General features: G+C 37.1%; 1 long non-coding RNA gene across 3 annotated transcripts in view; it reads right to left on the minus strand.

The window, feature by feature from the left end:
- Positions 1–21,508, minus strand: part of LOC129049160 (uncharacterized) — a 40,496-nt gene extending 18,988 nt beyond the window's left edge. The window contains exons 1-4 of one of the 3 annotated variants that reach the window (XR_008511990.2): positions 15,078–21,508; positions 12,171–12,350; positions 8,655–11,992; positions 6,323–6,516 (exon numbers count right to left, since the gene is read on the minus strand). This is a non-coding gene — a long non-coding RNA (uncharacterized LOC129049160). Of the gene's footprint in view, positions 1–3,649; positions 6,517–8,654; positions 12,351–15,077 lie in introns of those variants that run through there. The other 2 variants (XR_008511991.2, XR_008511992.1) reach the window with 2 other exon arrangements.
- Positions 21,509–23,272: the final 1,764 nt, after the last annotated feature.

Below are 23,272 nucleotides of genomic sequence, written 5' to 3' on the forward strand. Positions count from 1 at the left end.
ACTTCCAACTGTGTGGTCAATTTTGGAATAGGTGTGGTGTGGTGCTGAAAAAAATGTATATTCTGTTGATTTGCAGTAGAGAGTTCTGTAGATGTCCATTAGGTCCGCTTGGTGCAGAGCTGAGTTCAATTCCTGGGTATCCTTGTTAACTTTCTGTCTCATTGATCTGTCTAATGTTGACAGTGGGGTGTTAAAGTCTCCCATTATTATTGTGTGGGAGTCTAAGACTCTTTGTAGGTCACTAAGGACTTGCTTTATGAATCTGGGTGCTCCTGTATTGGGTGCATACATATTTAGGATAGTTAGCTCTTCTTGTTGAATTGATCCCTTTACCATTATGTAATGGCCTTCTTTGTCTCTTTTGATCTTTGTTGGTTTAAAGTCTGTTTTATCAGAGACTAGGATTGCAACCCCTGCTTTTTTTGTTTTCCATTTGCTTGGTAGATCTTCCTCCATCCCTGACAAGTGTCTTTCTTCTTATTGCTTTCAAAATAATCTTTGTCTTTGGCTTTTGAGAATTTGATTATAATGTGTCTTGGGGTAGATCTCTTTATATTTAATATATTTGGGGTTCTTTGAGCTTCATGAATCTGGACATTCATTTCCCTCTCCAGATTTGGGAAGTTTTCTGCTATTATTTCTTAAAATAAGCTTTCTCCCCTTTTCTTGTTCTACTCCTTCCAGAAAACTTACATGCAAATATTGTTTTACATGATGGTGTTCTCTATGTCCCACAGGCTTTCTTAACTCTTTATCATTCTTTTTCCTCTGCTCTAATTTCAAGTGACCTGTTTTCAATCTCACTGATTCTTTCTTCTGACTGATCAAATCTGCTGTTAAATCTATCCATTGAATTTTTCAATTCAAGCCTTGTGTTCTTTAGCTCCAGAATTTTTAAATGCCTTCTATCTCTTTGTTGAACTCATTTCCTTACGTATTGTTTTCCTGATAATTGTTTAGTTGTCTAGCTGTGTTCTCTTGGAGCTTACTAAGTTTCTTGAAGACAATTATTTTCAATTCTTTGTCAGGCAGTTTTATTTGTAATTCTTGTGGTGTTGTGTTGGTGTTTGTCTATTTGAAGAAGTAGGAACCTCTTAACCAGGCACAGAAGTCCCAGCTACTCAGGAGGCTAAGGCAGGAGGATCACCTGAGCCCAGGAGTTTGGGGCAGCAGTGTGCTATGATTGTGCCTATGAATATCCGCTACACTCCAGCCTGGCAACATAGTGAGACTCTGTCTCTAAAAAATAAAATACAGTTTTTAAAAAGAAGCAGGCACCTTTTCCCATATTTACAGACTGGCTTTGGCAGGGAAAGTCCTTTACCAGTCAGACCATCCAGAGATTCTTGGTGAGCCATTTAGTGGGGTCTGCTTGCAAGCTTGCTGTTGGAATCCTCAGGCAGGCTGGTCTGGTGGGTAGGTCCACTTGGATGAGCCTGGCTCATGGGTGCAGTGGGGCAGGCGTTGAACCTGAATCTAGGTGGTTAGGCCTGGATCTTGGGTTCACAGAGGCCAGCCTAGTGCTGGACTCCACTGGGTTGGGCCTACAGATTGGGCCTGCATGGGTAGGCATGCATAGGCAGGCTGAAACCTGTGTCTACAGGGGCCAGCCTAAAGCCCGAGTCCATGAGGGAAAACCTGTTGCTGGGGGAGGCCAGGTGCCTGGGTCCAAGGAGATGGGCCTGGTCCTGAGTTTATAGGAGCTGACCTAGCACCAGGGTTTAATGGGGTGGCCTGGCACCTGGGTCCATGGTAGTGGGCCTGGAGGCTGAGTCCATGCAGGCAGGCTTTGGTCTTGGGTTGATGGGGTCCAGCCTGGAGCTTGGGTCTTTGAGGGCTGGACTAGTATCAAATTCTACTGGGGTGGGCCTGGAACCTAGATATTCTGGAGCATAGAGCCACAGGGGGCAGTCTGGAGCCTGGGACCACGGGAGCTGGCTTGGTGCTAGGATGGGACTAGAGCCTGAGTCTGCAGGGTCTGGGTTGGTGCAGTGGTAGGGCATCTTCACCCACTAATATTTTAACAAGAATTAACACATTACATCATCAACATAGGTTATTTAGCAAGAGCCTAGGACAATAGGACAGAAGACTTGGCAGGTTTGTTGGACAAAGTATAATATGGTCATCAAAAATAAGGACTGGAAAGAAATGAGACACCAAAGAGAATATACTATATGATTCCACTTCTAGGAAGTTCAAAAATAAGCAAAGTTAATCCATAGTGAGAGATAACAGAATGTTGTTTACCTTTGGAGGCCTGGAGCTTGTGTCCAAGGGGCTGGCCTAGAACCTAAGGCTGCAAGGTCAGGCCTGTCTCTAGGTTGGGCCTGGAGCCTGTGACCACATGAGCTGGTCTGGAGACTGGGACAGTTGGCCTGGAGACTCCTGGTGCTGGGGTGGTCCTGCAGTCTGGGCTTACTGGGGTAGGCCTGCTGCCAGGGTCTGAAGTGAAGGTGAGAGCTCACTTCACACTGCTTTTCCCACATGAAGGGTATTTATCTGCATGACATGTTGCCCAGGCTTGTGAAAACAGTGACATGGTGTCTTTAGTCTGTTTTGTGTTGCTATAACAAACATCTGAGAGACTGGATAATTTATAAATAGCAAATTTATTTTCTCATCATTCTGGAGGCTAAGAAGTCCAAGATCGAGGCCCTGATAGGTTTGGTTGTTTGGTGAGGGATGCTCTCTGCTTTCAAGATGGCACCTTATTGTTGCATCTTCTGGAGGGGAGTAATATTAGGTCTTCACATGGCAAAAGGTGGAAAGGCAATGAGGTGAATACTACACAAAGCCCCTTTTATAAAGGCCTTAATCATGAGAGAAGGAGCACTCATGACCTCTTAAAGGCCCCATCTCTTAATACCATCATATTGGCCATTAAGTTTCAGCACATGAAGTTTGGAGGGGACACATTCAAACCACAGCACACAGGTAATGTAAAACTGTCTTTGCTGTCGTCATGAATACATGTTTTCTTATTTCCATGCTACATCCAGGTGCTATAATCCCTCACTTGAATTTCTTAGTTCTTGTAAAGGTATTTTTTAGTGTGGATAGATGTTTAAATTTATGTTTCTGTGAGGAGATGAGTACTAGGAACTTCTGTTCCACCATTTTGCTGATATCATTCTTCAACAAGTTCCTTGTTCTAATCTCTGAACATAATTGTTTTGTTTGTCAAACATTGTTTGACTTAATTTACCAGTAGATGGCAGTCCAAAGTAAAGCTGAACATAATATTACTACCCATCCTCCTACCCAGTGTGCCTCCCCACCCCACGCCAATTTTTTTAAATTGGCTATAAATTAGTAAGTGGTTATTGGCAGGGCACGGTGGCTCACGCCTGTAATCCCAGCACTTTGGGAGGCCGAGGCAGGCAGATCATCTGAGGTCAGGAGTTCGAGACCAGCCTGACCAACATGGAGAAATCCCATATCTACTAAAAATACAAAATTAGCCATGCATGGTGGCTCATGCCTGTAATCCCAGCTACTCAGGAAGGCTGAGGCAGGAGAATCGCTTGAACCCGGGAGGTGGAGATTGCAGTAAGCCGAGATTGCGCCACTGTACTACAGCCTGGGCAACAAGAGCGAAACTCGGTCTCAAAAAAAAAAAAAATAATAATAATAATTGGTTATCAGTATGAAGTCTTTCACATTTTTCTAATAAATTCTTCACACTCTTACCTGACAATTAGATAATTCTTGTTACCAGAGAATCCCTAGGCAAATTCACTTGCAAAGTGACATGCAAGAAATTCTAAGGAAAAGGGTAAAAGTAAAAAAATTATGTCTTGCTTTCCAACAAAATTTATCACTGAGAAGAGGTAAAATGTAAAAGCAAAAGGAAATGGGAAAGAAAATTGCTTTTGTATTTTTCCAAATCCATTCATTTAGAGTTCTGACAAACTTGAACTGAGTGACTGGCAGTCTGGATTATTAAATTAGAAGTTCTTCAAAAACAATGTCATTAAGACTTTCTGTTGCATCAGGTGGTTACAGTATTCAATTTTTTATATATCTAATATTGTATTAACTATTTTATGACAGTGATATGTGTATACATATAAACCTTCATATATGAGACTTTATAAAGCACATTAATATAAAGTAGCTTATTTCATATTTAATCTTCACACCAATCCTGTCACGCAGGGTAAATGTTTTTATGCATATACTGAAGTTGACTCAGAAAGATTAGGTGATTTAAGCGAGGTAATTAGGTGGTAAGCTGCAGAGCAGTGACTAGAACCCAAAACTTTTGACAACTTCAATGTTCATTTTTCTATATGACATTAATGTTTCTTTTTATACATCTAAAATTTCTTCTGTGGTATTTCAATTTCAGTTATAGATACAGCATTTACATTTTAGAAATAAATTTTAAAGGTCCACAATTAGTGTACCAGTGCTATGATTTGAATATTTGTGTCCCCTCCAAAATTCATGTTGAAACTCAATCTCCAATGCAAGAGTACTAAGAGAGAGATGATTAAGTTATGAGGGCTCTGACCTCATAAATGGGATTAGCACCCTTATAAAAGGGCTCAAAGGTTGAAGGGAGCACTCTCTTGCCTTTCTGCTCTTTTGCCATGTGAGGAAAAAACATTTGTTCCCTTTTTGCCCTTCTACCATGTAAGGACACCTAGATGGCACCATCTATGGAAAATGGGGCTTTACCAGTCATCAGACTTGCTGGTGCCTTGATCTGTGACTTCTGAGCCTCCAGAACTAAGAGAAATGTCTATTGTTTATAAATTACTAAGTCTCAGGTATTTAGTTACAGCAGGAGAAATGGACCAGGACACTCCCCTCTCCCAATACCATAAAACTCACACAGCCTTTCTTTGCCCAGAAGTATTTACATACTTTCAGTTTCCCCCTTTTTTTCAGCTTTTGCTTTCCTTCTATGCATTCATTATGAGCATCTTTCCTAAAGTTAACAAACCATATAAAACTGGAACTAGCTAGGCCCCTTTTGCCTAAAAGTCTCTCAGACTCTACTTAGAATTTTCATAATAGTCATTCTTCTCAGCTTAAGGTCAGTTACGATACTAATAAGTTATCCCCCCCAAAAAGTAACTTAAACAATTTTCACCCACTAATATTTTAGCAAGAATTAGCATATTACATCATCAACATAGGTTACTTAGCAAGAGCCTAGGAAAATAGGACAGAGGACTTGGCAGTTTTGTTGGACAAAGTATAACATGGTCATTAAAAATAAGGACTCTGGAAAGAAATGAGACACTGAAGAAAATATACTATATGATTCTACTTCTAGAAAGTTCAAAAATAAAGTTAATTCACGGTGATATATAACAGAATGTTGTTTATCTTTGGAGGATTATCTACTGTTAAGGGGGATGATTAAGGAGTCTTTCCATCGGGGAGTGTTCTGGGTGATGATAATTACACAGGTATATAACATATCAGAGTTCATCATACTAAATATTTAGGAGTTGTGCATTTTAAATCATGTAAGTTATACCTTGGTTTTACATAGAATTTTTTTAAAAGTAGAAGCTTTGAAGTCAGACAGATCCAACCAACCCAGGGTCTGCCATTTATTAGTATTATGATCCCACATATGTCACTTAACCTCTCTAAGCCATAGAAATATCCTCTGGAATATGAGGATGATAATAGTATCTACCTCATATGGTTGTTGCTTGAATTAAAAGAGCTGGCACACTTAGTGCTCAATACATTTAGCAATCTGTACTACTATCATTATAAAGGGAAAGAGGAAAAGTAGGAGACAAAAAAGAAAAGCTAAATTTCACATATGAGACTGGATTCCATGGGATATCACAAAAAAGGGCACCTTGGAAGCTTGTGGGAAGAATGAAAGCATACTGCATAAGGTTGAGAATAGAGTCAGTATAAACTGATGGTTTAAATTACAGGCTCCTGAAGCTAGGTTACCTGAGTTTGAATCTAGGCTCTGCTACTTACCAGGTCTGTGACTCTGTCTAAGCTCCTTAGCCTCTATATAGTAAGTTTGAATATTAATTCCTACTTCATATAGTTTTTGCAAAGAAGGACTTTGGAGTGCAAAGAAAAACAATGACTTTATTTTAGAATTATTTAAAATACCAGTAGAACATTTACCACTGAGCTGGAATAACACCAGTGAGTTTGATTCCCAGTGATATTTTTAACTTGGCTGGGACAGTCTCATCATTTATGTCTCTGTTTAAAAGTCATATAGTTCGAGAAGCCTTCCTAACTGATCTAAAGTAGTTTATTTGTTTCCCAGGGCTTCTATAACAAATTAATACAAACTGGGTGGCTTAAAACAATGGAAACTTACTCTCTCACAGTTCTGGAGGCTGGAAGTCCAAAATCAAGATGTGGCAGAATCATGCTTTCCAAAGGCTTTTCTTGCCTCTTCTAGCTTCTAGTAGTTGCTGGCAATTTTTGATGTTCCTCGGCTTGTAGATACATCACTCCATTCTGCCTCCATTTTCATATGGCATTCTTCCTTGTGTGTCTGTGTCTCTATTTCTGTTTTTATAAGGATACCAATCATTGGATTAGGGCCAGTCCTAACCCAATATGACCTCCTCTTAACTAATTATATTGGCAAAGACCCCACTTCTAATAAAGCCACATTCTGAGGTTCTGGGTGAACAAGAATTTTGAGGGAACATTATTCAATCCAATACAAGTAACTTTTGCCAAAAAGACCAAAATAAAGTAGTTCCCTAACAAACTGTAAGTATTGTTTATCAAAAATACAGATTTTCGGCCAGATGTGGTAGCTCACGCCTATAATCTCAGCACTTTGGGAGGCCGAGGCAGGTGGATCACCTGAGGTCAGGAGTTCGAGACCAGCCTGACTAACATGGTGAAACCCCATCTCTACTAAAAGTATAAAAATTGGCTGGGCATAGTGGTGGGCGCCTGTAATCCCAGCTACTGGGGAGGCTGAGGCAGAAGAATCGCTTGAACCCGGGAGGCAGAGGTTGCAGTGAGCCAAGATTGCGCCTTTGCACTCCAGCCTGAGGGACAGAGCAAGGCTCTGTCTCAAAACAAACAAACAAACAAACAAACAAACAAAAAAACAGATTTTCTTTATAGCACAAATTGATTTTTTTTTTCACTTCTTTATTATCTGTCTCTTCCAGACAGATTCGAGACTTCTTGAAGGTAGGAATCAGTATAGTGCCTGGCATTTACTTGAAGTTCAAAAATCATTTGATAGAATAAATTTATTGATTCTGGCTGGGAGAAATGAGGAAAGATAATTCAGTATAACATAAAAGTGAGCCATTGCCCCAGAAACTGTTCCCCCCTTTCAAATCACTTTTTTTTTTTTTTTTTGACATGGAGTCTCGCACTGTCACCCAGGCTGGTATGCAGGGGCGCAATCTCAGCTCACTGCAGCTTCCACCTCCCGGGTTCAAGCGATTCTCCTGCCTCAGCCTCCCGAGTAGCTGGGACTACAGGTGCGCACCACCATGCCCAGCTAATTTTTGTATTTTTAGTAGAGACAGGGTTTCACTATGTTGGCCAGGCTGGTCTCAAACTCCTGACCTCATGATCCGCCCACCTTGGCCTCCCAAAGTGCTGGGATTACAGGCATGAGCCACCATGCCCAGCCCGAATCACATTTTTTAGATAACCAAAATAAATCAGTTGAATATTTAAAAAGTAAGCCAATCAACCAAGTGTTCCAGCCACAACATGGGCTATTAAATGACATTCTGAGTTCTGGAATTTGTAAATATTTCTTCCGAGGTTACATGGAGAATTAGAGGAGAGAACTGGGTAGGGTGCAAATAGAGCTACATCCCCCCATCTTTCACTTGTACCCCCACTTCAACCATTTTCACTTGTTTTATGTAGCTTTCTGTGGGGGAAAAATAACTTTTTTTCAACTTTGAAAATCACTAATGTAAAGACAACAAGCAAACATCTCACCAGATTTTCTTCTCTTAAATATTTTGTCTAAGTAGATATTCTCTTACAGTTAAAACAATTAATTACTATATGGCACTGTCCTCCTGATAATGAGAGCTAATTTATATCCTTATACTTATCTTGGGCTATTTAGTGTTTTAAAAGTAAAGCAATCATTTGGTTGGTGGTTGGTTGGTTGTTTTGTTGTTGTTGTTTACATTTTAACTACTATAACTCCTTACAATCAACATTACAGATGTGTCAATCTGCTCTAATGCTTGGATCCCAATCTCTTAAGCCGCATAGTATGGTTAAAAGAGCATGGGCTTTGAAGTCAGAAAGAAGTGGGCTTGAAATTATCTTTGTCACTTCCTACTTGTGATACTAAGTAAATCACTTCTCTTAGTTTCTTTGCTTGCAAAGTAAGGATAATATCTATTTCACAGGATTATTATGACAATTATATGCACAAATTATACAAAAGCACCTCACACACAGCAGGTATCAAATAAATGTTGGTTTCAAAATATTTTTCAAGGATATGTTATAGCATTTTCCTAATTTCAACTTTCTCATGTTGAAGAAATCTATTATTCTATTTATTAGTTAGTAAAGTTAAAATTTTGCTGATAATGTTGCTTTCCATATATGCCTAATTGAAAGTTATCTCAAATTGGTAAGTGGCTAAAGTTCTTTCTAAAAACATAATTCAAAAAGTTCAAATTATAGATTATTTATACCTCAAGGAATATATATTTCCAATCTTGGTTTACACATGACTTTTTGAAACTGGCATAAACCTCATGAGTGGGCATAATGCCCTATAAACAGATGGATGTGAATGCTCAGGTGCCAGAAATCCAACATGGCCACAGCTGATGGAGAATGTTAAAATAGTGACAGTTCTTGCAACTGGTCATCTGTTCCTGGTAATAACTAAGTCTATCAGAAATAGAAAACAAATTCCAAAATACATGAATGTTTATTTAGTCTTCAGTAGGAATTTATATATAGTTCATATTCAATATTTTTGGCACCCTTTAAAATCTATCAATATGCATCTGATTTAATCTTTTCTTTCTATGGTTATAGCTGGAAAAAACCCAATGTACACTGTGCCCAATGTGTAGACTTTTATCCTTCATCCAGCCCCCACCCTTCCCCACTAGTCCCCAAAGTCCATTGTATCATTCTTATTCCTTTGTGTCCTCATAGCTTAGCTCCCACTTATAAGAGCTCCCACTTATAAGTGAGAACATACAATGTTTGTTCTCACTGAGTTACTTCACTTAGAATAATGGTCTCCGACTCCATCCAGGTTGCTGGGAATTCCATTATTTTGTTCCGTTTTATGGCTGAGTAGTGTTTCAAAAAACTTATCCACATAACCAAACACCACCTGTTCCATAAAAACTACTGAAATAATAAAAAAAAGAAAAAAGTAATTCTTTGATTAAAAATAAACACAATGAAAAAATAAATATGATGAAAAAAATTTTTTAAATAGGCAGAGATTCCTAAGTAATACAGTGACTGTATTTGCAAAGATACAGCAATGCAGATGTTCATTTCAGTGGTATTTATAGTATAGAAAAACTGGAAAATGTATAAATGGCCAACAATAGAATACTGGATAAATAAACTGTTCTATCTATAAAATGGCTAAATTATGCTATATCCAAACTACATTATTCAGCCACTAATACTATAGTGTGAGAAAATATTTAAAGAAATAGGAAATTATCACAATATATAAAAATACATATAATGGGTAACAAAATGATTTTTGTGTGATCACATTCGAATAAATATAAGATACATACACACATACATTCAGAAAAAGTGAAAGACTATCCATCAAATGTTTAGAGTGAGGTTCTGAGTGATTTTTACTTTGATTTTTCACCTACCTATATTTTCAAACATTTTACTATGAAAGTATATATCACAAATAATTATAAAAACAGTACTTCAGTCAATGATAAGCTAAATGGATTTAATGGCTCTTTATTCTACATTCAGAAGCTGACTGCTTCTCACCACCACGTCTGTTACTGCTCTGTTCCAAGTCATTATCTCCTTTTACCTGGAATATTGCTATAGTATCCTACCTGGCCTTCCTCCTGCTTCTGCTTCTTGCCCCAATTCAGTTAGCTCTTCTTAATAAAATAGATCATGTCACCTCTCTACTTCAAGTCCTCCAAAGGCTTGTTATTTCACTTAGAGTAAAAATCAAAATTACCAAAATAGCTTAGAGTGACTTATGATTGGAACTCTCTACTCTTCTTCATTGGACTCCTTCTACTCTCACCTCATTACATCTTTTACTCCGTCTCCTAGTGAGCTTCCACTTTGCACACTACTTTCCAGCCTCATTGGTCTTCATGCTGGACCTTGAACACACCAGGGTTTTGCATGTGCAGCTCCCTTTGCCTGAAATGCTCCTCCCTGGATATTCAATGGCTTGTACTTTTCATCCTCCAGGTTTCTATGTAGTTGTCTTTTCAGACTTTCCTTTCAGCGGATTTAGTATTATAATCCTCCATGCTCCTACCTCTACCCAGACTTCTTACATTCCTTCTTTGCTTTATCTTTCTCCCATAGTACCTAACCACATCTAACATACCAAAATTTTACTTATGATTTTTCTATTGCCTGCCTCACTCTCTCTAGGGTTTAAGCCCTCTAAGGCAAGGGTTAGGGTATCTCCATCTGTTAAACAGTAGATTGCTAGAGAGAAAGTAGTGTGAAAAGAGATTTCATTCAACGATCCAGTGTCTCAAGGGGAACAGTAAGTTGTAAAGTCCAAGGGAGCAATTTAGGAAGGCTGAAACTTAAGTTCTGTATTTTAAATTTATTTAACAACAAACTGTCACAGTGAAAATCATCATGCCTATTTATCAATTTCATCCACTAATTAGGTAGCTAACCTAAAAGTCAAAATCAGAAATTTAAAAAAACTTTTGCTTAGCTTTCTTAACTGTCATAAAGTTTTTAAGGAGAGAAGGGCAATTGAATCTGTTATAATAGATTGGGTTGAAAGGTTCTTGGTCAAATTCCACTTTCCACATTATAACAATATGTAAACTGAATAAGCGCGATTAACTACACTGCAATTTAGTTGCTATACTTTTTAGGTTTTAAAGTCATAAGCTTGTCTGACAAATGTGAAATGTGGTGTTTTTTCCCTAGTTCTTTGTCTAATGATTATAAATGATCAGGCCAATGAAGCAAGTCCTTGGCATAACACTAGGGTTCCCTCAGTAAAGCATATTTTTTTATTAGTGAGGCCAAAATAATGTTCTACTAAAACTATGATAACTTCAACCTGATGCCATTCACATAGAAAATAAGACCAAAAACTGATAATTTTTTCTTCTTAGAGAGTCTGAATTTTTGTTATTTAGAAAAATATTAAAAATATGGTTTAACTAGGACTAACGTATGAATTTTTAACATAGCTATACATTTTAACTTGCATTAGGAGAAAACAGCTAATGACTCTTTATAATTACAATATCAAATAATTTTCCAAGTAAAACCTTAATAAGCATACATACTCTTAAGAGTTCTTATAGGAGACAAAACTAGAAGTTCTGTTAGTTAAAGTAATAGACTTCTAAGATTTTCATTATTTGCTTGCACTTCTTATTTAGAGGATCTGCTTCATAGGCATGCAACCTGTGCAGTAAGTAGCACAGGGCACCATGTTTAGTTATATTATTAGATTAACTGCTTGGTATCCTTTTCAAAGTAGTGATCACTGGACTTTGAGAAGATCATGTATCAAACAAGTAAATTTCAGCTCTGCCCAAAGGTGACACTTCAGTCATGGTTACTTTTTCCTAACAAGTGACAACACTGACCTGTTCAAATTTGTTAGGAAAAACTGAAGAAGCGCAATGTCCACAGCTCAGATTACTCTGCATCAAGTTAATCTTTTTCCAACTTTCTGTAATAATTCTGGTCAAAGTAGTTGGATTGCTAGGCCTTGGTAACTTGTACAATACCTTATTTCTCTAAGATTAGAGTCTATCCTCTCACCCAACTCCTAATCTCCTCTGGAATTGGATTATTCCTGCAAGAAATAAAGTAGTCATCAGGGATGAGGACCTAAAGTGAGTAGAGGGCGGGTGCTAAAGATTAACCTGTGAGTTTTTCCGAAGGACATCTTAAACATAACTGAATCTTACACATGATTCAAGATGAGTAGGATGAGGATATGTATTTTTGGGTAGAACCAGATAATATGTTACCTTAGTTGTTCTAAGTTGAAGTCTATCAAAGAGCAGAGTTCTCATGGCTGCTTTTAAAGTACAATAATCATATTTTGATGGCCAGAACTGTTGCACTGCTACATTTAACCTTTTGTGCAGATTAGAGGGGAAAGAAGTAAATGAAAATCCTTTGAATTGCTTCTCTTTTGAATTTTCAGACTGTATAGATATAAAAGCAAAATATTTTGGTGTCAATATAAAACAAAAACATTTTAGGTTTAAATTTATTTCTATATAGTACTCCTTATGATCATCTTTTTATATGTACAAGCTGGTTATTACCGCTTTGGCTACACAATTTTTCAGGTAATAGAACCTTAACCACCAAAGACAGAGGAGGGATGATAGAAAGCCTTTTTTTCTCTATCTCAGGGAGGTAGACTAAATAAACCCTTTCAATTTTAAAAAGATTTCAATTTTAGTATAGCATAATTTTATCTACTATACTATATCTATATTCAGATATAGATAGGTAGGTATCTAGATAAAACATAACTTTGAGTTTTACAAGTGTAGTGGAAGAATTACTTTGGGAAACAATCATTATGCTAACTGATAAGAATTGGATCTTTGTTCTTGGAAAATGTATGGTCTATTTTTGGAAGCTAAAACAGACACAAGACAACACATACTATTAGGGTGGTTTTTGCCATTAAAAAAGTAATTGCAAAAACCGCAATTCCTTTTGCACTAAACTAATAAGTGTCACATAGGTAATATAGAAAGTAAATTCAGAAGACAGAAGGAGACACTGTAGACAGGATTTGAAAGGAAGGGTTTTATGAAGAAAAAAAGTTATTTTTTTAAAGCAAATCAAACCTATTACTTCCAGGTTAGTAAAAGAAGTATAAAAAGTATATAAGTTTATGGAACATTTATGATCTTTTTAGTAAAATATATTGAATCTAAGTTACAAAAAGTTACCTGTTATTTAACATTGATTCAAAAATAAAAACAGAACACAATTTGAAAATGGAAAGGAAATACAGTTACAACACCTAGATGCCTGGTTGTAATTGTGTGTTTCCTTTTTTAAAAGTCATGCTTTTAGAAACATAAAGATTAGAAGATTTTACTTAACTCTGCAGAATAACAAATATATGTAGATTAATAATGTTAACTTTAAACACCTTTATAATAAAGTCAGTGATATCTGGAAGGCAGATGGAATGAAGCAAAAATAAAAGAAAGTATTCTAATTTTATTGAATAAACCCATAAAAGTCAATTTTTCTAACTACACATACCAACATACCACACTTGTTAGCTCCGCACTCAATTTATAGCATGCAGTGAGTAATCTACCATGTCTTCCAACTTATCTTAAATTATTATTTTAGATTTCTAACATGTCTTCAAGAACACCATTACCTTTTAACTGGAAAGCATAAAGTACATTTGTAGTGTGACCTACACATGCCAGTATATAAAAATATTTGTTTTCTAATCATAAGTTATTTTTCAGTGCCTTTAAAAATAGTAGTTGTTGGCTGGGTGTGGTGGCTCACGCATGTAATCCCAGCACTTTGGGAGGCCAAGGTAGGCAGATCATTAGAGGTCAAGAGTTCAAGACCAGTCTGGCCAACAACGTGAAACCCCATTTCTACTAAAAATACAAAAAAATTAGCTGAGCGTGGTGGCGCACGCCTGTAATTCCAGCTACTCAGCTACTGGGGGAAGGTTGAGGCAGGAGAATTGCTTGAACCCGGGAGATAGAGGTTGCAGTGAGCTGAGATCATGGCACTACACTCCAGCCTGGGTGACAAAGCAAGACTCCATCTCAAAAAAAAAAAAAAGGTAGTTCTTTACACTTTCAGATGATAAAAATTTAAAATCATATATAGTCATATATATAAATCATATATGTATATATGTATGTGTGCATGTGTGTATAGTAGTGGCTACCTATGTAAATAAAAGATAACCACATCATGTATTCAAGTAAATTATATACAGTGATGGTATATCATAGCTACTCTATTTTTTATAAGCTAAAAAAATAGTAAGAGTTGGAAAAAAGATAGTAACTTTCTTGGAAGCAAAAGCGTATGTATATATACATGAGTCAAGGAGAGCTGTTCTCTCAGACAGGCACTTGGCTAACTCCCTCAGGTCCCTGTTGTTTGCTCAGGTCGAACCTAATTGAGGGCCACTCTGCTAGAGTACTTACTAATGGAAGCTGTTCTTCTCCAAGTAATTAGTATCTCCCTTTCTCTGGTCTACCTACTCCACTACAGCACAATCACCTTCTAACACAGTATATAATTTGTTTATTATGTTTATTGTTTATTGTCTGCATTTTCCTGCTAGAATGCAATCTCCAGGTAGCCAGGGTTCATTATTTTATTCAATGGTATATAGCAAAAACCTAGAATAAAGCCTTGAAGTACAGCAATTACTCAATAAAGATCTGTTGAATTAAAATGAAACGAGTAAGACCAGAAGCAACAATCAGATTTTATGAAGATATAACTGTACATAACAATATGCTATTTTTTTGTAAAGGCAAGTTAATTGTATTTCTCGGATGGGGTTGTTCAGAATATACAAAAAATACTGTCCTTAAGAAATATTAAATTCATAACCTGACACCTAAATCATATATACATCAACATGCACTTGATGCAACCTCATTTCCTGCAGATCTTTTGCTTCTGTTACCTGCTCAGAGATGTCTTCACTGACCACTTTATCTAAAAGAGCACACCATCCCCTTATCATTCTTTAGCTCTTATCTTGCTTATTTCCTTGATAGTTCTAATCACTGCATATTATGTTGAATATTTATTGTTTATCTCCTCCATAAAAACAGGAACCTTATCTGCCTTCCTTACCGCTCTACTTTCCCTGTATTTGGATGAGTGCCTGGTACACAGTAAATACTTACCAGCATGAATGCGCTGGGAATTTGCATGGACCCATGTTGTCCTTCATATAAAAGAATGATCTAATTGTTTGTATCCAGATCTGAAGTTGGAAAGCAATCACTTGTATTATTCCCTCATCAATAAAACAAACAAATGAAGAACAGTTCTTCATGCTTCACACCATATAGACTGAGATGGTTAAAAGGCTTGACTAGATATATGCTAGATGTTATTGCACCAAATATCAATGAAATTCAATATTCACCTGGAAGATTAAATATTAAATCATATTAAATACAAGTTTTAGATTTACTCTGTGCTTTTTTTGGGTGAAATTATATTCATTTAATTGATTAGAAGTGAAGATACTGATCTAAAATTCTGTGAAATTCTGTTTGATTTTAAAACTTCAGCAAGGTGAATGCTAAAAGTAAAGCAGTAGTTCAGACTCAGTTGCTCTTTCATCCCACTTTTCTGTTTAAAATCTAAGACTGATTGACAATATCTGGATTGAATGACATAGCTGTCTATCTTTGTAATGGGTGGCAAATGCAAAGAGGAGCAAGATTTTTAAGAATAACATTCTGCAAAGGATGTTGCTTACCTAGTCTGTTCTGTCTGAACACCAGAATCTTCACTCAAACTGTTAATTGTAGATATCTTTAAAATTCTTCCCAGGATGTTTTCAATTGCAGAACTTTATAAAGTTCACCAAAGTTGATAAAGAAAGACTGAAAGCACATTTTGAAATGAACTATATAATGTAAGCATACATGTTATTAAGTATCTGTCTGGTTTACTAAAAGTCCTGCTTGTTTTTGCATTTGCTACCCATTACAAAGACAGGCAGCTATGCCATTCAATCCTGATATTGTTACCCATAGACAGCAAAATCATTCACTCTGGATATTGTCAGCCAGTCCAGATTTTAAACAGAAAAGTAGGATTAGAGAGCAACTGAGTCTGAACTACCACTTTTAGCATTGGCTTTACTTTTCTTTTTTTTTTTTTTGGAGTCTTGCTCTTGTAAGGAGTGCAGGGGCGCAATCTCGGCTCACTGCAACCTCCAACTCCCAGGTTCAAGTGATTCTCCTGCCTCAGCCTCCTGAGTAGCTGGGATTACAGGCATGCACCACCACACCCTGCTCATTTTGTATTTTTAGTAGAGATAGGGTTTCACCATGTTGGCCAGGCTGGTCTCGAACTCCTGATCTCAGGTGATCTGCCCACCTAGGCCTCCCAAAGTGCTGGGATTACAGGCGTGAGCCACCACGCCCAGCCCTGGCTTTACTTAAGTTTTAAAATCAAATAGAAAAAAACAGGGATGGCTCCTTTAATTATATCCTACATAGATTCTCTGATTTTTCAGTTATTTAAAGTTATTAGAACAACCACAATATGATATTAAAGAATCATGTTGTTAACTTTAAAGCTTCAATCTCCAGCTCAATTCAAAGCTCTTTTCACTATTCCCCTCTACTCTCCCCCGACCCCAAGTACAGAGAAAGGGGCGATTATTTTCTTACTTAACTGGGTAAGGATGCAGTCCTCATTAACTGGATTTTGATAACCTCTGTGTCACAGTATCCAAAAGCTAGATCTATAATTAGGCTTCTTTGAGGGAGCTTGCAGGGGCTTCCCATTATGTAGTTTCCTGATGTTGGTCATCTGGATCCAGTTTACTGAACCACTTTAATTTCTCTTGCTGCAGAGATTCCCTCTTGCTGAGGTCAGCCCGCATACTGACAAAATGGCTGAAGCTCACCTACTTTCCCTGGTGTTCATACCACCCATGGGAATCTCCGTTATTCTTGACACACTAAATGATGGGCATGAAGACCACTTTCTTGCTGTCCTGGCCTCTGTTACTCTATCATCTCTTGCAAATTCTCTTTCCTTTACTCATATAGCTCCAGGAGCTCAGCAAGTCCTCTGGCCCAGCAAACACCCAACAGAGAAAAGAAATATGCCTCTTATTTTGGTAATCCTAATCTTTGGATATAATTCTCTTCATGCAACCCCCACTCCAATTATATATTGGGAAGAGTCCTGTCCACAAACTGATTCTCCAAAAGGCCTCCTTATTTTCTCTCTGGCCTACCATTTTTTTAATGAGGGGTGAGTAGGAGTGGTGGTGGTGAGGTAGCGGTGGTGGTGATAGGTATGGTTGTGACACTACTTGGCCAATAGTATGGGATTATTCAGAGTTATTTTAACTTAGAATGTGAAGTATTTAATGCATTTTATTCTCAGTTTTGGGGCATAATCATAATTACGGGGCAATGGGAAAACTCCCACTCAATATTACATTATAAATGCATCAACAAAAAAGAAAGATTCTGTTGTACCTATAATATTATGATATCAAGTGTTAGCCAGTCCTTGCCTAATGTATTGGCAAAACCTCAGTCTTAAAAGGGTAAGAGAAATATCTTATTTGGTCCTGTTAAAAACATCTTCTGTGATACCCAATTCACATCATGTGTCAACTTTTTTAGAGAGGAGGTCTCACTAGATTGCCCAGGCTGGTCTCAAACTCCTGCACTCAAGCGATCCTCCTGCCTAGGCCTCCCTACGTGCTGGGATTAGAGGCGTAAGCAGCCACGCCTGGCCTTGTGTCAATTTCTTATAACAAAGCTGTGGTAGGGAATTCTCAATCCCTATGTACAGGAACCCAAAATTCAGCCTTTCAAGTACGGTATTTCCATCAAATGTAGTTAGATAGCTTGTGGTTTTTTAAGATATTAATTAAAATCTTCAATAAAAAAGAACTAAGGTACTTAGGTACACATATATTAACACCTTAACATACCAGTGGGCTGGGCACCGTGGCTCACACCTGTAATCTCAGTACTTTGGGAGGCCAAGGTGGGAGAAGTCTCAAACCCAGGAGTTTGAGAACAGCCTGGGCAATATATTGAGACCTTGTCTCTACAAAAAAATTATTAAAAGTTAGCTGAATGTGGTGGTGCATGCCTCTAGTCCCATCTACTCTGAAGGCTGAGGTGAATGGATCACTTGAGCCCAGGAGTTGGAGGCTGCAGTGAGCTCTGATTGCACCACACTGTACTCTAGCCTGGGTGACAGAGTGAGACCCTGTCTCAAAAACAAAAGAAAAAAAAAAAAAGAAGAAAAAAAAAGTAACAAATTTGGCAATAATGCAACCTCTTAATTCAGAGCATTACAATGAAATCCTTTGCTTTTTAACAGAATACTTACCAGTATCTTATGGAACTAGTGTACTGAGGAATCTAGTTTAGAACCTTCCTTTCCTTTTTCTTTTTCCTTTCCTTGTTCCTTTTTCCTTCCCCTTTTCCTTTTCTTCCTTCCTTTTTCCTTCTTCTCTCCCTCCTTCATTCCCTTTTTGTAATTTTTGTTTCTACAAGGAACTAGGCAAAGCCAAGTAAATTCTTTAACTTAATTAAAGAAGTGTAATAGCTCTCTTTTTCTCCCACTCCGCCATGTTGAGATGCCTGCTCACCCTTCACCTTCCACCATGATTGTAAGCTTCCTAAAGCCCTCCTCAGAAGTCAGGCAGATTCTGGTACCATGCTTCCTGTACAGCCTGCAGAACTGTGATCCAATTAAATCTTTTTTTCTTATAAATTAAAAAAAAAGTATAATAAATATGTCTGCTGTTGTTGGTTCATTCAAAACAGATTTTCTCTTCCCTCTGCTCTATTGTAAGTGGTGTTGTTCTTAATAAGATTCTAAGATTCCCTAGCTTTTAGCAAGAAAAAATTAGTTTTCAGGGTAAGGCTTTCAAAAAGGTCTTCCTTACTAAGTGTTTAGAAGTCCTGTGTTTTATGGTATCTTTTTGTGCTACATTATCACCTGTTTCCTCAGTGGCAGCTGCTGAGTTTGTAAAAGATCAATTGGCTGTTGCTCTGGATTTTGCCATTTAACTATTACATGCTCACTTATATGGGTTATGCTTATGAAGAGTTGTTTCCTAATTGCAGGCTGCTTCATTAGAAGGAAAAGAAGAGGTTTGGGGATAATATTCCTCCAAAATCACCTTCACCAAAGTTATGACAGCTGTAGCAACTTTTATAATCTAGAAGCTAATGGAAACTAATCTTACTCTTACTGAGAAAGTACAATAAGTGTTTTATAAAATACGGTGTTTACCTCTATATTAGGCAGTGTTTTTAAAAATCTTAATTATCACTATCGATTCTAACTACTTCAGAGTTGGACATCATATTAAAAATGTAAGGTTGTTTAAGAACTGTTGTAAATATCTGGTAACTATCTTCTGAACAATGTCTTTAAAAAGTGATGGGTCTTTTAAAACCCTCTTAGTAATTGTGAAAGAGATGCCATTACATAAACTCAAGATTAGTTAACATGTTTACTTTTTAAAGTGACTTAAAAATATATTTTTATGGCAGCAAAATAAAACATGATCACTAGTTGACGCTATAAAATGTAATCATTTAGGGATATGTTTTACTTCCCTACCTTACCTGATTTATTTTTTAGTTCTCAACAGAAAATATTTAACTCAACTAGCTAGCACATTTATATTTCTGTTGTTTGTTTAAATGGCTGTCTATATAGTCTATTATTTTCTTGCATTTTCCTTTTCAGATGCCTCATTAGTAATTTTCTTTATTAAAAATTCTTAGATTACATGTGGTTTTCCACATAAAACTATTATCATCATCATCACAACTATTTGAGTGGTTGGTTTATTCCATATACTATGCTAAGCATTTGCATATGTCGTCTGATAAAATTTTTTTTTTTTTTGAGATGGAGTCTTGCTCTGTCATCCAGGCTGGAGTGCAGTGGCGCGATCTCGGCTCACCGCAAGCTCCACCTCCCGGGTTCACGCCATTCTCCTGCCTTAGCCTCCTGAGTAGCTGGGACTACTGGTGCCCGCCACCACGCCCGGCTAAGTTTTTTGTATTTTTAGTAGAGATGGGGTTTCACTGTGTTAGTCAGGATGGTCTCGATCTCCTGACCTCGTGATCTGCCCACCTCGGCCTCCCAAAGTGCTGAGATTACAGGCGTGAGCAACCGCGCCTGGCCCATCCGATAAAATTTTTATGACAATCCTGAAAGGCATAGTCATATTTTTATGCTCAAATTTTAGGCAGCAAAACTGAGGTTTGTAGAAGTAATTTTTAAAATATTGCATTTTTTTCAAAGGGCGCTGAAGCTTGCATGTGTTTCAGTTAGATAAAATTCCAGATCTTAGCTATTCAAAACCCTTATGCTCATAACCTTGCTTCTTAAATCCCTAGTGGCCCACTAACATATTCTTTAGTATTTGTGAGTTCTTACAAAAAATCTTTAGTTTTCTACTTTTATTTCAAAAGTAATTTAAAAATTAACATAACTCTGTTTTGGATTTAAAAAAACCATTATATAAATAAATACTTTGACTTGAGTGCCCATGTTTTTGTTTGCTTATAATGGAGTGGGAGCCAGACTATCTAACTTAAAATTGCCCTGGGCTACAGTAAAGAATAAGTAAATTAATGATCCATTTATGCCAGGTAAAGGTCAAATACTGTAATTGCTTGCTTCTGGAATAAAGGTTTCAAAAAAATTATAACAGAGAAAACTGTTAGGAAAATTGAGTTATCACATAGCAACATAGGTATCTCAAATTCAAATAAATCTGTGCTCTATTTCCAATGATGATTTATGCTTAACAAAAAACTTCTACATTAATGTTAACTTAAAATATATTAGTTTTATTTCATTCCTAATTTTTTTCTAGTTTAATAGTTAAAACAGAGCTAAAAAGATAAGTTTACTCCTAGTTTTCTATTTGTACATATTAGGGTAACTTTATAAGAAAAATAGCTTATCACACTGGGTATCCACAAAAATTCATAAAAGGTGCTCCTATAGTACTCAAGACTGAGAAACAGTAGTGTATAATCTGTGAGGCCAGTGCATAATAGCAACTCAATAGTTAGTTGAATCAGAATTTTAAGCATCTACCTAGGTTCTCCATATTCATTCATTTGATTGATTAGTAACATTTAAAAAATATATTCTGTGGCCAAACTATGTCAGAGTTACTTTCTTCCCCATTATTAAGTGCACTAAATTCATAGTAGGGAGTTTTAGTGGTTCTTAGACTTTTTTTTTTCAGTAAAGACCCCTTTGAGAATCTTGTGAAATCTATGGATCGTCTCCCAAGAAAACGGATATACAAAAATATTACACACATTTTAAAAATTACATACATTTAAAAAGGAAAGGAGAATAGGTTCTGTAATTACAAAACCTGAATTCCAATCCTCTCTCCTTATAATCTGTGTAATCTAAAGCAGCCTCTTTTTTTTTTTTAAATTATACTTTAAGTCTTAGGGTACATATGCACAACATGCAGGTTAGTTACATATGTATACATGTGCCATGTTGGTGTGCTGCACCCATTAACTCGTCATTTAACATTAGATATATCTCCTAATGCTATCCCTCCCCCCTCCCCCCACCCCACAACAGGCCCCAGTGTGTGATGTTACCCTTCCTGTGTCCATGTGTTCTCATTGTTCAATTCCCACCTATGAGTGAGAACATGCGGTGTTCGGTTTTTTGTCCTTGTGATAGTTTGCTGAGAATGATGGTTTCCAGCTTCATCCATATCCCTACAAAGGACATGAACTCATCCTTTTTTATGGCTGCATAGTATTCCACGGTGTATATGTGCCACATTTTCTTAGTCCAGTCTATCATTGTTGGACATTTGGGTTGGTTCCAAGTCTTTGCTATTGTGAATAGTGCCACAATAAACATACGTGTGCATGTGTCTTTATAGCAGCATGATTTATAATCCTTTGGATATATACCCAGTAATGGGATGGCTGGGTCAAATGGTATTTCTAGTTCTAGATCCCTGAGGAATTGCCATACTGACTTCCACAATGGTTGAACTAGTTTACAGTCCCACCAACAGTGTAAAAGTGCTCCTATTTCTCCACATCCTCTCCAGCACCTGTTGTTTCCTGACTTTTTAATGATCGCCATTCTAACTGGTGTGAGATGTTATCTCATTGTGGTTTTGATTTGCATTTCTCTGATGGCCAGTGATGGTGAGCATTTTTTCATGTGTCTTTTGGCTGCATAAAGGTCTTCTTTTGAGAAGTGTCTGTTCATATCCTTCACCCACTTTTTGATGGGGTTGTTTTTTTCTTGTAAATTTGTTTGAGTTCATTGTAGATTCTGATATTAGCCCTTTGTCAGATGAGTAGATTGCAAAGATTTTCTCCCATTCCACAGATTGCCTGTTCACTCTGATGGTAGTTAGTTTTGCTGTGCAGAAGCTCTTTAGTTTAATTAGATCCCATTTGTCAATTTTGGCTTTTGTTGCCATTGCTTTTGGTGTTTTAGACATGAAGTCCTTTCCCATGCCTATGTCCTGAATGGTATTACCTAGGTTTTCTTCTAGGGTTTTTATGGTTTTAGGTCTAACATTTAAGTCTTTAATCCATCTTGAATTAATTTTTGTATAAGGTGTAAGGAAGTGATCCAGTTTCAGCTTTCTACATATGGCTAGCCAGTTTTCCCAGCACCATTTATTAAATAGGGAATCCTTTCCCCATTTCTTGTTTTTGTCAGGTTTGTCAAAGATCAGATGGTTGTAGATATGTGGCATTATTTCTGAGGGCTCTGTTCTGTTCCATTGATCTATATCTCTGTTTTGGTACCACTACCATGCTGTTTTGGTTACTGTAGCCTTGTAGTATAGTTTGAAGTCAGGTAGCGTGATGCCTCCAGCTTTGTTCTTTTGGCTTAGGATTGACTTGGCGATGCAGGCTCTTTTTTGGTTTCATATGAACTTTAAAGTAGTTTTTCTAATTCTGTGAAGAAAGTCATTGGTAGCTTGATGGGGATGGCATTGAATCTATAAATTACCTTGGGCAGTATGGCCATTTTCACAATATTGATTCTTCCTACCCATGAGCATGGAATACTCTTCCATTTGTTTGTATCCTCTTTTATTTCATTGAGCAGTGGTTTGTAGTTCTCCTTGAAGAGGTCCTTCATGTCCCTTGTAAGTTGGATTCCTAGGTATTTTATTCTCTTTGAAGCAATTGTGAATGGGAGTTCACTCATGATTTGGCTGTCTGTTATTGGTGTATAAGAATGCTTGTGATTTTTGCACATTGATCTTGTATCCTGAGACTTTGCTGAAGTTGCCTATCAGCTGAAAGAGATTTTGGGCTGAGACGATGGGGTTTTCTAGGTA

Source organism: Pongo abelii, chromosome 10, assembly GCF_028885655.2.
Source record: "Pongo abelii isolate AG06213 chromosome 10, NHGRI_mPonAbe1-v2.0_pri, whole genome shotgun sequence".
NCBI lineage: Eukaryota > Metazoa > Chordata > Mammalia > Primates > Hominidae > Pongo > Pongo abelii.